Source organism: Papio anubis, chromosome 2 (assembly GCF_008728515.1).
Source record: "Papio anubis isolate 15944 chromosome 2, Panubis1.0, whole genome shotgun sequence".
Taxonomy (NCBI): domain Eukaryota; kingdom Metazoa; phylum Chordata; class Mammalia; order Primates; family Cercopithecidae; genus Papio; species Papio anubis.
The window spans coordinates 186,903,910-186,916,379 of NC_044977.1; positions in this window are offsets into that span (position 1 = coordinate 186,903,910).

Below are 12,470 nucleotides of genomic sequence, written 5' to 3' on the forward strand. Positions count from 1 at the left end.
CTTAATTAAGAGTATAATAGAAAAACAGGACAACTGGGACCTAGTTCGTCTAGCCCTGAAATTGTCAGAGAAACTGAAAAAAATGTAACTTCTCTCATGAAAAGAAGACAAAGAAATACATTTAAATATAAAATGTTAAGCTATACTGAAGCTATAGTTTCATGTTTTTCAATCTATAAAATCTATGAAGTATTAACTGAATTTTAATTAACCTAATAATTTGTGGCAAAATTATCTGATTTACCGACTAAAACAAATAAATTTACTCAAAATTGTATTAGATTAGTGAAACTTGATAATATCTCTGTTTTCTACATTTATTTTTCACAAAATGAAAGCATAATGCCAACCTGTAGCCAGAGGAAGTGTTTGTATATTCTAAAACAATATTAGAAAAATATATGATTGCTGTGAAATTCATAATGCTAAATGTCATTAAGATGAATAAAAGTATCATAATACAGTACTCTGTCAACAATAAAGTAAAACTCCAGAAAGCTCTATGATGTTAGATAAAGAGGGCCATGATGAAAACAGTACATATAATCCTTTTGTTTTCTTTATCCAACCGGAAGCTTTTCTGTGGCCACCTTTGGAACAGCGGTATTAGCACTGCATAACCAACTCATAGCGAATAATGTTAAACTAACAAATGCATTTCAACAGCTTCATTTATAGATAAGAGGGCCTCCAAAGACAGGCAAGCAAATTGACTAAGCTCTTTAAAAAATGGTTTATTGCCCTAGAACACAATTGGGAAAAACTCAAATTGCACATTATAGAATTGCGTATTTTAAAACATTTCTATTAGCTGTTATTTTTGTGTATTCTTTTGTATCAATTTACACGTATCGCAATATGTATAAATATATGTGCTTATACATTTGCATGTATACATGTGCATGTATATGGAGTAATCAGTGAAGTTCACTGCCTTGAAATACATACAGATGGAAACATACAGATGCTGGGAAACGAAGACTACTCTCCGCACCTAATTTTCCTATAAAGGGCCAACAATTCCTCGGAGAACAGATTTATTTGATTGGTGAGATTGAAAGAAGAAAAGGAACAATTTGTTTCCCATTTTAATGTAATCGTCTACACGGCACATGCTTTCTCTGCTTCTCCCGAGGAAAGCTTACAGAGTAGGCTCTGTCCCAACTGCAGTTGTGTGTGGCCACCCAGTGTCTCCATAATAAAGTGAGTAAATCTATTTCTATTCAGAAATGCATATTAGGTAGCCTATTAAAACTGTGTGTGTGTGTATATATACATGCAGTGTATGTGTGTATATATATATACACACACATATAAGTAGTATAGTATATAAAGTATATGTGTAAAATATATGTTATAGTAACTATAGTTATGTATGTTATAGTAACCACATATGCAATGGTCCTGATACATACATCAGAAACGAAAGCAGTGGTGAATAATAGGACTGGAGTGACAGGTTAAGACTAGGTCACGCAGGTGCTATGCTCTATCCTATGAGCAATGGAAAGTTAGTGAAGGGTTTTTAACTAGGTGTGCGAAGGCAGATTTGTTTTCAAAGCATCAAATAATTGGTGAAATAATGGTCTTTCAGATAAATACGAGAGTCTACAAAATTGAGGCATTTTCTCCAATCAAGTACTTTGGACAATACAGGTTCCCATATGCTTCTGCAGAACCAGCTCTCATTTATAGTAACTGTGTGTGTATATATATATTTAGTAGGCTATCTTATACGCATATGTGTGTGTGTGTGTATATAGTTTTAGCAGGCTACCTAATATGCACTTATAGATATGTTGTGTTTTATAGTCAAGCTTTTTTTTAATGGTAAAGATAACTTTTATTCCCAAGTATCTGTCTTTTGTGTCTATTGCTTGTTTCTTAGCTCAGGAGAGAAATAAGTGCTATGAGTGTGGGTTTTTGTGTGTGTGTGTGTGTGTTTGTATATATCTTTCTTTATATATGAAGAATCATATATTTTGTCATAAAACAAAACAATCAAGAGAAAAAACATACATATAACATTCATCCATACGCAAATATATTTCAAAACTTTAAAATATTCATATCCTTTAAGCCAGTAAGCACAAAATAATTTATAAAAGTATACAAATAATACATTTCAGCAAAAATAATGTACAACTTTGTTTATTACACCATTTGCTGAATATTTGTGAACATTTAAAAATGTTCAATAAGAAACTGGTTAAATAAATTACAATATATCCATAGTATAGATTGTGTATTTACAGAAAATCTTTTTGAAAAAAATTAAAGACATAGAAAAATGACATTGTTACTTATATTAGAATGTATGCAAGTATATTCATACATATTAAAAAGCAAAGGGAAAATATACCAACATGTTAATAGTGTTTATTGTTTTGTAAGAGAGATGTTGTAACAAAATTATTGAAAAGATTAACTAGAACTAGTTCCAATAGTTACAATTAACAAATTGCCTGATTTCAGGTTAAAAAACAAAGACATTTGTAACACTCAGTACTATGTAAAGATAGAACTTGATACCCTGTAAGTGGTGAGCTCTCGGTCACGAGAGGAATTCACTAAGAGGGTGGATTACTGCTAGCCTCATATGGTTTATATTATACTCATACACTAATACTGCCAAAAAGATATGCTCCTTACAATTATTTCTAATTCTCAGAACTCACAATTTAGTATGATTTTGAGATTAGAAATCTGTCTTTGTAATTCATTTCCATGCATATCTTTAAACAGATATGTTCTGGCTCTTTTTGTATAGGGATAACTTTGCTGAGATTTAGTAGAACTTCCGTGGCCATGAAGGGTGATCAGGAAGACAGGAAGAAGCAGCAGTGAGTGAGAAGGCTGAAAGTAGAGTGGAATCGTTGCTAATCTCCACTACTATAGTATTCTTTCTTTCCTACATTCTGAGTCACTAGGTTCTCAGAACTGCTCATGAAAAGCAGGGAAGTACATTGAGTGAGAGGATATATTGAGTCTATCCCAAATCTTAAGGGTTTAAGCTTTAGGAAAGCAAAAAGGAATTTTGAGTGCAGGACCTTCATGGGCCATGTTACTCTAAGTCGTAACTTATCAGGGTTCAAGGGGAAGTTAAAAATCACCAAGTTGAATCTTCCTCTCACATTGATGTTTTGATTATACCTGTGGGAACTTCAGAGTGTGAGCACACCCAGATTTGAAGAAAACTGAAAAATACAGTTTAAAGGGGCCTATAGGAGGGTGGAGAGTGAGAGGAGGGAAAGGATCAGGAAAAATGACTAATGGGTACTAGGGTTAACACTTAATACCTGGGTGATGAAATAATCTGTACCACAAACCCCCATGACACAAGCTTACCTGCATAACAAACCTGCACATGTACCCCTGAACCTAAAATAAAAGTCAAAAATATATATAACAAATAAAAACAAAGAATATGAGAGAAAATGCATCAAAAAGTGGACAATCGGAAGAAAAGAATGTGAAGACAGCTTCAGTTAAATGTTTGTTTCACTGAAGCTAGTAAACCACAAATGAAATATTATACTTTTGTTCTCTGTAGAACAATGTTTTGATGTCTTATCTTTTGCCCTCCTTTAACTACCATCACCCTGTAGGCATCAGCTTGCACTGTTCCTTCTGCATTTGAAGTGTGACTATGCCCTAGATGCAAATGTATCTACTAAACAGAGAAAACACTACTTAGTTGATGGAGCTCAAGAAGTACTTATTCTACGTAAAATCAGAGTCTGAAACAAAAACACGAGGCAAAAATCATAGGGCCACAGATTGAGGGTCAATAGTTGTAGTTAATGGAATTGTCAAAAAATAAATAATTTTTCTTAAGTAGTGGGTTTTCCATTCCTGAAGGTGTTCCATCAAAGGCAACATAGCAGACTTTAGTGAATACAAGCGGGAATTCATTCAAAGAGTGAGCTCTTCCTCAATTTTATTCTACATTATGTAATTACTGTGGATAAAGCACTGAACAGAAGAGACATGGCTGTCTTGATGGTGTTTATACTTGAGGGAAAATATTACACATATACGTATGTAAACTGAAATAGCGTTAAGTGCAATGAACAAGGAATTATCAGTGCTGTGGATGTGTTGACCTGTGCTCCTACCCATCTGACCTGGAAGAAGGAAGCTGGGAGTAGACTGAGGTGTCAAGGTATATTTTTCTGACTAAATGACATTTTACCAAAACTTGAAGAAAGAGTAGGAATTAAACCAGTGGAGAGGGAGAGGGAAACATGCAACAGAGAGGACAAAACACATATGCGATGGTTCTGAAACATACATCAGAAACGAAAGCACCGGTGAATAATAGGGCTGGGGCGACAGGTTAAGACTAGGTCACGCAGGTGCCATGCTCTATCTTACGAGCAATGGAAAGTTATTGAAGGGTTTTTAACTAGGCATGTGAAGGCAGATTTGCTTTCAAAGCATCAAATACTTGGTGAAATAATGGTCTTTCAAATAAATACGAGAGTCTACAAAATTGAGGCATTTTCTCCAGTCAAGTACTTTGGACAATACAGGTTCCCATATTCTTCTGCAGAACCAGCTCTCATTTAAAAACAAGAAAAACGTCTTTTAGAATTGGTGCTCTATTATTCCCAAGGATTTAGAACTTTGAGTTCACAACTTTTAGAACAGGAGAGGACTTTCAAGACGATCCCATCTGACATTCTCTCATCTCCTGAGACCCGCCTGGGAAGTTAATGGAGTTGCTAAGGACCAATTTCTAAGTGAAGAGCTAAAATCAGAAACTGGATCTTCGAACTCCCATCTAATCTTGCCATTAGTCAATGTTGCTCTTTTGTAGATAGTTAGCAATTTTAATAATTCTTCAGTGTTTATCAGGTATTGTCATTTTAAAAATGAGATCTTGGGATATTGTGTTTTTATTTTACAATAATTTAGAACAATTAAAAAAGTCATTCGAAAGTCTTTCTTTGTCACAATAATTTAGAACAATTAAAAAAGTCATTCTAATGTCTTTCATCCTTTCTAAATACCATGGAAAACATTTACCTAGTATTCTGAAATTAAATTACTACTGTAATAGCTCTATTGTTTTACATGTTTAAGCACCATTATTCAGGATATGATATTCACATTATAGAAAATACCATATTCTTAGGTGGAGAATAATACATAATAAAATAATAAATAAATGACTTAGGAAACTCTAAAAATTACAATTTAAAAATCTGCAATGGACATGAATGCTCAAGAAGAAAATTAATAGTTACCAATGTGTAAAATTGTTAGCCTTACCAGGAATTTTTAAATGGCTAGGTAGAGTTATAGATAATTTTATAGAAATCATTTTTAAAATTTGTATCTCACATTGTTGCATCTACAGCAGATTATATTTTTCAAAAATGGCTACAGCAGTATTTCCATTCCCATATGTTCTTTCCCAACCTTGCCACTTCCATCAAGAGGTAGAATCTATTTCCCTTTCTCTTGAAACTAGAGGGAGACCTTATAACTGCTTCAACCAAAAAGAACAGGCAGAACTGTGTAATCTCAGAGGCTGGTTCTTAAAGGCGATATGGCTTCTCTTTCCCCCAGCCCCACCCCTGCCTCCTTCCTCCACTGTCTCTCTCTCTCTCTCTCTGTCTCAAAGCTCAGCTTTGGAACCTAGCCACATTGTTAAGACAAAAACCAGGCCACATGGAGAGACTTCATTTAGAAAGTTGATCCAGTTGACAAATTTTACAAACTCATCCATACTGGCACACATGCAAACACACACACACACACACACACACACTACTGAAAATACTTAGAACTTAGCAGAGTGGAATCGGACCTATATGAAAGATACAAACAAAGACACACACACACTCACATGTATGTACATACACACATACTTAGGAAAGCAAAAAAGAAGTTTGAGTACAGGACCTTCACGGGTCATGATACACTAAGTCATAACTTATCAGGATTCAAGGGGAAGTTAAAAACCACCAAGTTGAACCTTCCTCTCACACTGATGTTTTGATTATACCTGTGGGAACTTATACATATATAATCTGACATACATTATATATATATGGCATGTAATATATATGTGTATGTATAATCTTAAGAGGAATATAAAATATTCTGAACAAATTAAAAAGTTGTATGCTACTAGCTGAAATGTGAGGTATTGAGGACAATCTAAAAATAAGCAATCTGGCAAATAACATCTGTTAAAATTATAAAACCTTTAACCCAGCAAATATTCTCCTGGAAAAATATTTCTAAGACACTAATCACCACTACATAAAGATGTAAATAGAAATATTTTATTATTTAATGTTTACAGAAACAAAAATAATGGATATAATTTGAACATCCATTAAGAGAAGAATTACAGGATATATTATGTAATAGTATATAGCCAATATAAGATTTGAGTCGATGTATTATTTTATAACCAATAAAAAAGTTTTAAAATTGTTCATTTATTTGATTTCTACAAGGTATTGAGTGAGAAAATAAAGATTACATAGGCAAATATACATATTATCTTTTCATACCTCTGTGAAATGATGTTAAAAATAGTCCTATATGCTATGTATGCATGTATTATGTATAAATGTTGTGTAGATTTAATTACATGCGCTAGTTAAATTCCCTAAGTGGGGACGTTGGTGGGGATGATATCCAGGGCAGGGAAAGACAAGCTATTACTGTAACTACATAACAGAGAATGATAAAATTTAATGGCTTAAAGCAGTAATTCTCAACTGGGAGTGATTTTGCCTACTAAGTATATTTTTGATTGTCAATACATATGTGGGGTTGCTACTGGCAGGAGGCTAGGAATGCTCTTGAACATCCTATCCATGCATAGGATAACCACCTATAAAAAAGGATTGTCCTGTCCAAAAGGTCAGTAATACAGTGCCAAGAAACCCTGGCTTAAATAAGTGACAATATTTATTTTGCTTCCAAATCTGCAATTTGGGCAAGGCAGGGCTGGTTGAGGACAGCTCAATTCTGCTCTGCTCAGTGTTAGGCTAGAAGGCTGGGCCTGAAATCATGTGAAGGCTCTCACAGGTTTTCCTTTTAATATTGGTAGTTTCTTATCATTCTTATTTTATTTGGTGTTATTGTTAGTAATGGCTACTGAATTTTATCAAATGCCTATCCAATATCACCATCTATACATTTTCTGATCATGAATATTCATCCCTTACTTTAATATACCTGAAGTACATACTTTTTATATATTTAATAGAAATTACCTGTGAATATCTCTGTTCCTTCAATACTTTTCTAAGTGATCATTTCAGATTTTCCACTTATTTTTCATTCAATTGTGGTAATTACATATTTTGCCCAAAAATCATTCATTTATTTTGGTTTTCAAATGGGCTGCCATAGAATTGCATATCATAACATATATTATTCTGTAAATACTCTCTGTAGTTAAATCTTCTTATCTCTATTCTTTTCTATTTTACTCCCTTTCTTTTGTCCTTAATCAAGCATGTGAAGGATTTGTCATTTTTATTGGATGTGTCAAAAAAATAACCTTTTGACTAATATTGTTTGTAGTTTTTCTCAATTGTAAATACAGATTATAATTGTGTTCAGTTCACAGCGTTATTATTGTGAGGATTAAGTCAGTTAATTTTCATGACATGCTTAGATTTACTCAGATTTCAAAAGAAACATACGAAATGTTCTTATTCAAATTATATTTTCATCAAGTTGCCAATGTGATATGTAGTTCTTACTTTTTATATTGAGCTGCTGTAAGGTGTCATGCAAAGCTCTATGACTGCAAATCTGCTTCACAAAATGTGACTTTTATCAGTACATGTTAGCCTATTTTATTTTCTGTTTAGTGCTTTCAACCCTGAAGTCCACCTTCTAACATTAATATTGTTATTTATCCTCTCTCTCCTCCAACCTCTCTCTCGCATTTATTTTTAGATTTTCATTACTTTCTTTTTATTCTGATTCTTGCAAATAGTATAAGCTAGATTTTATTTTTATTTACTTTTAAAATTTATTTTATTTTATTTTTTTATTTTATTTATTTATTTTTTTTGAGACGGAGTCTCGCTCTGTCACCCGGGCTGGCGTGCACTGGCCGGATCTCAGCTCACTGCAAGCTCCGCCTCCCGGGTTTACTCCGTTCTCCTGCCTCAGCCTCCCGAGTAGCTGGGACTACAGGCGCCGCCACCTCGCCCGGCTAGTTTTTTGTATTTTTTAGTAGAGACGGAGTTTCACCGTGTTAGCCAGGATGGTCTCGATCTCCTGACCTCGTGATCCGCCCGCCTCGGCCTCCCAAAGTGCTGGGATTACAGGCTTGAGCCACCGCGCCCGGCCACTTTTTAAATTTATGATTGACAGATAATAATTTCTTGTGTGTGTGTGTGTGTGTGTGTATATATATATGGCACAATATGATGTTTCGGTGCATGCATACATAGTATAATGATCAAATTAGGGTAGTTACCATATCCATTACTTCAAGTATTTATCATTTCTTTGTGGTAACGACATTAAAAATCTTATCTTCTAGCTACCTTGAAATATATTTGTTACTGCTACAGTCACCCCACTGTGTAACAGAACACTAACACATATTCTTCCTGTCTCTCTGTAACTGTGTGGATTTTTCAAAATCCAGTTTAAGAACATAAACCTTTTTTTTATGGGAAATTATAGTCCATACCCAATCTCCATAATGATTGATAAAACATCTTATATCTTTCATTTCATTTTATGTTTTCATTTATCTGGTCTGTTACTTTTAGCACGTTTTGCAGAATATATTTATTTTTTATGTTTATTGACATGAGTCTTTTCCAAAATCAAAAAATCAGAAGAATTAGTCTTTATGTCCCCTCAGCAACTTGCTTGTTCTATGAAGTTAGCCATTCCTTTTTCTGTAATCCTTAAAGCATAACTAATACCTGCCTTTGATTACCTCTTAGGATTACTACAATGATGAAATAATCTATATGTATTTTATAAACCATTTATTTGCAAGGTGTTGTTAATACTTCAAGGAAATATTAACATATAAGTAACTAACGATAAAAGCTAACAAATTTATTATGTTACATAGTTGACAAAAATCTGTTGTTACTAAATTGTATATATAATTAATATAAAATTTCTAATATATATTATAAATTTCTGCCGTGTTATCTCTCACTTTTTCTCTCTCTCTGTATATATATATACACACACACACATATATATACATACAGATCTATATACAGATATATATATACACAGACATTTCTACAATATTTTTATAATTAATAGCCTTTTTTTTTGGTACTTTTAGCTTTACAGAAAAGGTGAGTAGAAAGTACAAAATTCCTATAAACTCCCTTACCCTCACCCTAGGTTTCTGCTATTATTAACATCTTGCATTAGATGGCACATTTGTTACATTTCATAAACCATTGTTGATACATGCTTATTAACTGAGTTCCACAGTTTGCGTTAGTGTTCATTTCTTGTGTTGTACTTTCCATGGGTTTTGACAAATGTCTGATGACCTGTAGCCACCATGACAGTGCCATACAGAATAGCTTCACTGTTCTAAAAACACCTTGCTTCACATTCTGTCTTTCATTTTTTATTTTCCATTTTTATTTTCTTAATTTTAATGCTTTTGTATCTTTTTTCTATTCGATCTTTATTCTTATGTGCTTGATAAAGTTGGTATTCATTCCATTTTTTCACCTTGTTAATCTGGAAATCATACCTTATTTTTATTATTAAGTAGCTGTCTTTCCTTCTGGATGTTCATACTGAGACACATTTCACTCTATTGCTATGAATAAAAAACTGTTACAGTAATAATAATATTTATCAAGTATACACTGTGTGCCTTTTTGAAGTGTTAGGAATCTATATGTTTTTTATTATAATTAATAATCTATAATAATTTGTAGTGTCTAATTCAGTTCTCTCAACATCCCTATAAGATAGGGATAATTATCATATCTAACTACTGAGGAATTGAAGCATTTACCTTATGTTATGCAGGTAGTAAGAAGTGGAACTAGTATTTTTGAAAACAGGTGGATCAAGTTTGGTCAAAGCTTTGGTACCCTATTTTGTATACTGACTCTGATAAACTCAATTAGTTATCTCAGGGAAGCATTCTAGTTTTTCATTCTTTCCTTCCATCCAATAAGATTATATTTTAAAAATATTTTTAGCTACCTCTCTCACTCTCATCTGCCCCTCCCAAGATACCTTTAAAATGTTTTGTGCTCTATTTTATACACTATTTTATGCTCTATTTTATGCAGTTATTCCTATATTTTGCTGAGATAATTTAGAATTTTTACTTCTTACTGTTTTTCTTACCAATTATTTTTACATCACAAATTAAAATGAGATATTTCTTTTCCTAGTAGAAAATAAAATTAAAGGTATAACCCAGTGTTGTCAAAACTACAGTCACACAGCATACATTAATAAAATATTTATGTAAAACACTTTGGTAATAGATATAAAGAATATTTACTTGTTAATACCTATTTATTAATTCTACTCTAGGACCATAATGTAAGAATATATGAAGAAACGAAGACATAAATTCAAACAAAATTACATGTCTCACATTTATAGCAAAACATAAAATTTGCCAAAACTTCAATGAAAAACTGAACAGTTTAAATTAATCAACTGGGGTCAGAGAGCAAGCAAAGTAAGTGAGCAAAGTGATAGAAAGATAATGGATTATTGTCAGATCATTAGACAAGGTGAAATTGTGAAAGGTATCCCAAAGCTACTAACATGTATTTGGATCTCTTTCTCTAGAAAATAGTCTAGGATTCACTTTAGACAACCTTTTGGAGTAGTAATTTATCGAATAATTTGCTGGACTTGAGGCTCTCACATGAGCAACTGAATACTCCTAGGTATGATTGTGAATGAGTAGAAGAAATAGAAGTTGTGGTGAGGGATGAAAACCATCAACTTGATTTGGTCTAATCAGTACTTTCATAACATGCCTTAGTGATCATATACATATGATCATAGTGATACATATACATATATGTAAAATTGCAGTTGGAACTTAGATCTCTTTTTGCATCTAATCTTCTACCATAGTTCCCACCATACTTCCCTATACTGAACTATTATCCAATTTCGTGAAGCCACCAACTTCTTGTTCATTACTGGAATATTTTTACAGTACTTAGGTCTTCCCCAACATTTTAGATTCAATGATATTTCCATCAGGTTTATAAAACTTTCTTAATGATATTTCCACCAGGTTTATAAAACTTTCTTAATGATATTTCCATCAGGTTTATAAAACTTTCTTAAGTATAGCTCTCTAAGTTCACTCTAATGTTTCACATAAAAAAACAAGGAATCATGTATTTTATATACTATTTTAGATACAGAAACTTGCTAAATGATGTGATGAAGATTTTTGTTAAATGCACTGATACTTTGTCTGTTTCTCTTATGCTAGTGGTTCAATAGTATTGCCTCAGGGATAAAAGGTTTTGCAAAAATAAAATGCAATGATGTTGGAAAAAATACTAACTATAGTACATTGCACAAGTTTGGTTCTCAATATATTTAGCTTATTAGGTATTTGTCTTTATTTATGATGATGATTGTGAAAATTGAAAATAGAAAAAGAACTAAATTACTATGAAGTCTTCTCATTTTTCAAAGTGACTTAACAGAAATTTATCTCCAAATCTCTACTATTTTTGCCTAACAAGAAACTGCTCAATTAATGAGTAAACAAGTCAGCCTTGAGGAGTTTTGTTATTACATTCCATAAAATGATGTAGCATAGAAACTCAGAAATTCTCATCTACTTACTTGCAATTCCCCAGCATACTCAACACTTTTTAAAATTCCATACTCTCATACTGCGTTATTCCATGTGGAAGCTTCTTGTCGAACACATTTTTGTTTGTCAGAGTCCCACTCCAGCTATATCTTCCTTATTCACTCACCTCCTACACTGGTATTGTTGGTGAAGAGTAGCTCATGTATCAAGTATCCTTAGTACCTGACAGGATGTATTTGGTAATAATATCTCCAGAGCACTCAGCATCACATTCCAGAATTCCTAAGATGTAAAAAGTGCTGAGAATTGAAAGGTATTGGAAACCATATTTTCCACTTCTCTTCCGTACCTTCCTGTTTTCCCCACCAGACTATGATCTGTTGGATGTACATCTCTATACATACAGCACACTCTCACATTAAATACTCGTTAAAAAGAAATAGTTGAATATATTTTTACAAACTAATTCTCAGAAATGGTATGAAGACAAAAGTCACACACCCAAGAATAAGGCAATGAGGCTGTTTACAGTTGTGTTTCTAAAGGAAGATAATTCTTAGAGTTTTCTCTATAGAGGAATTGTCCTTTGTACACTTTGGCAAAAGGATGGGGAGACCAAAAGTTGCACACACGACTTAAGGATAATACATCATGGCTGTTTGAACTAAAAACC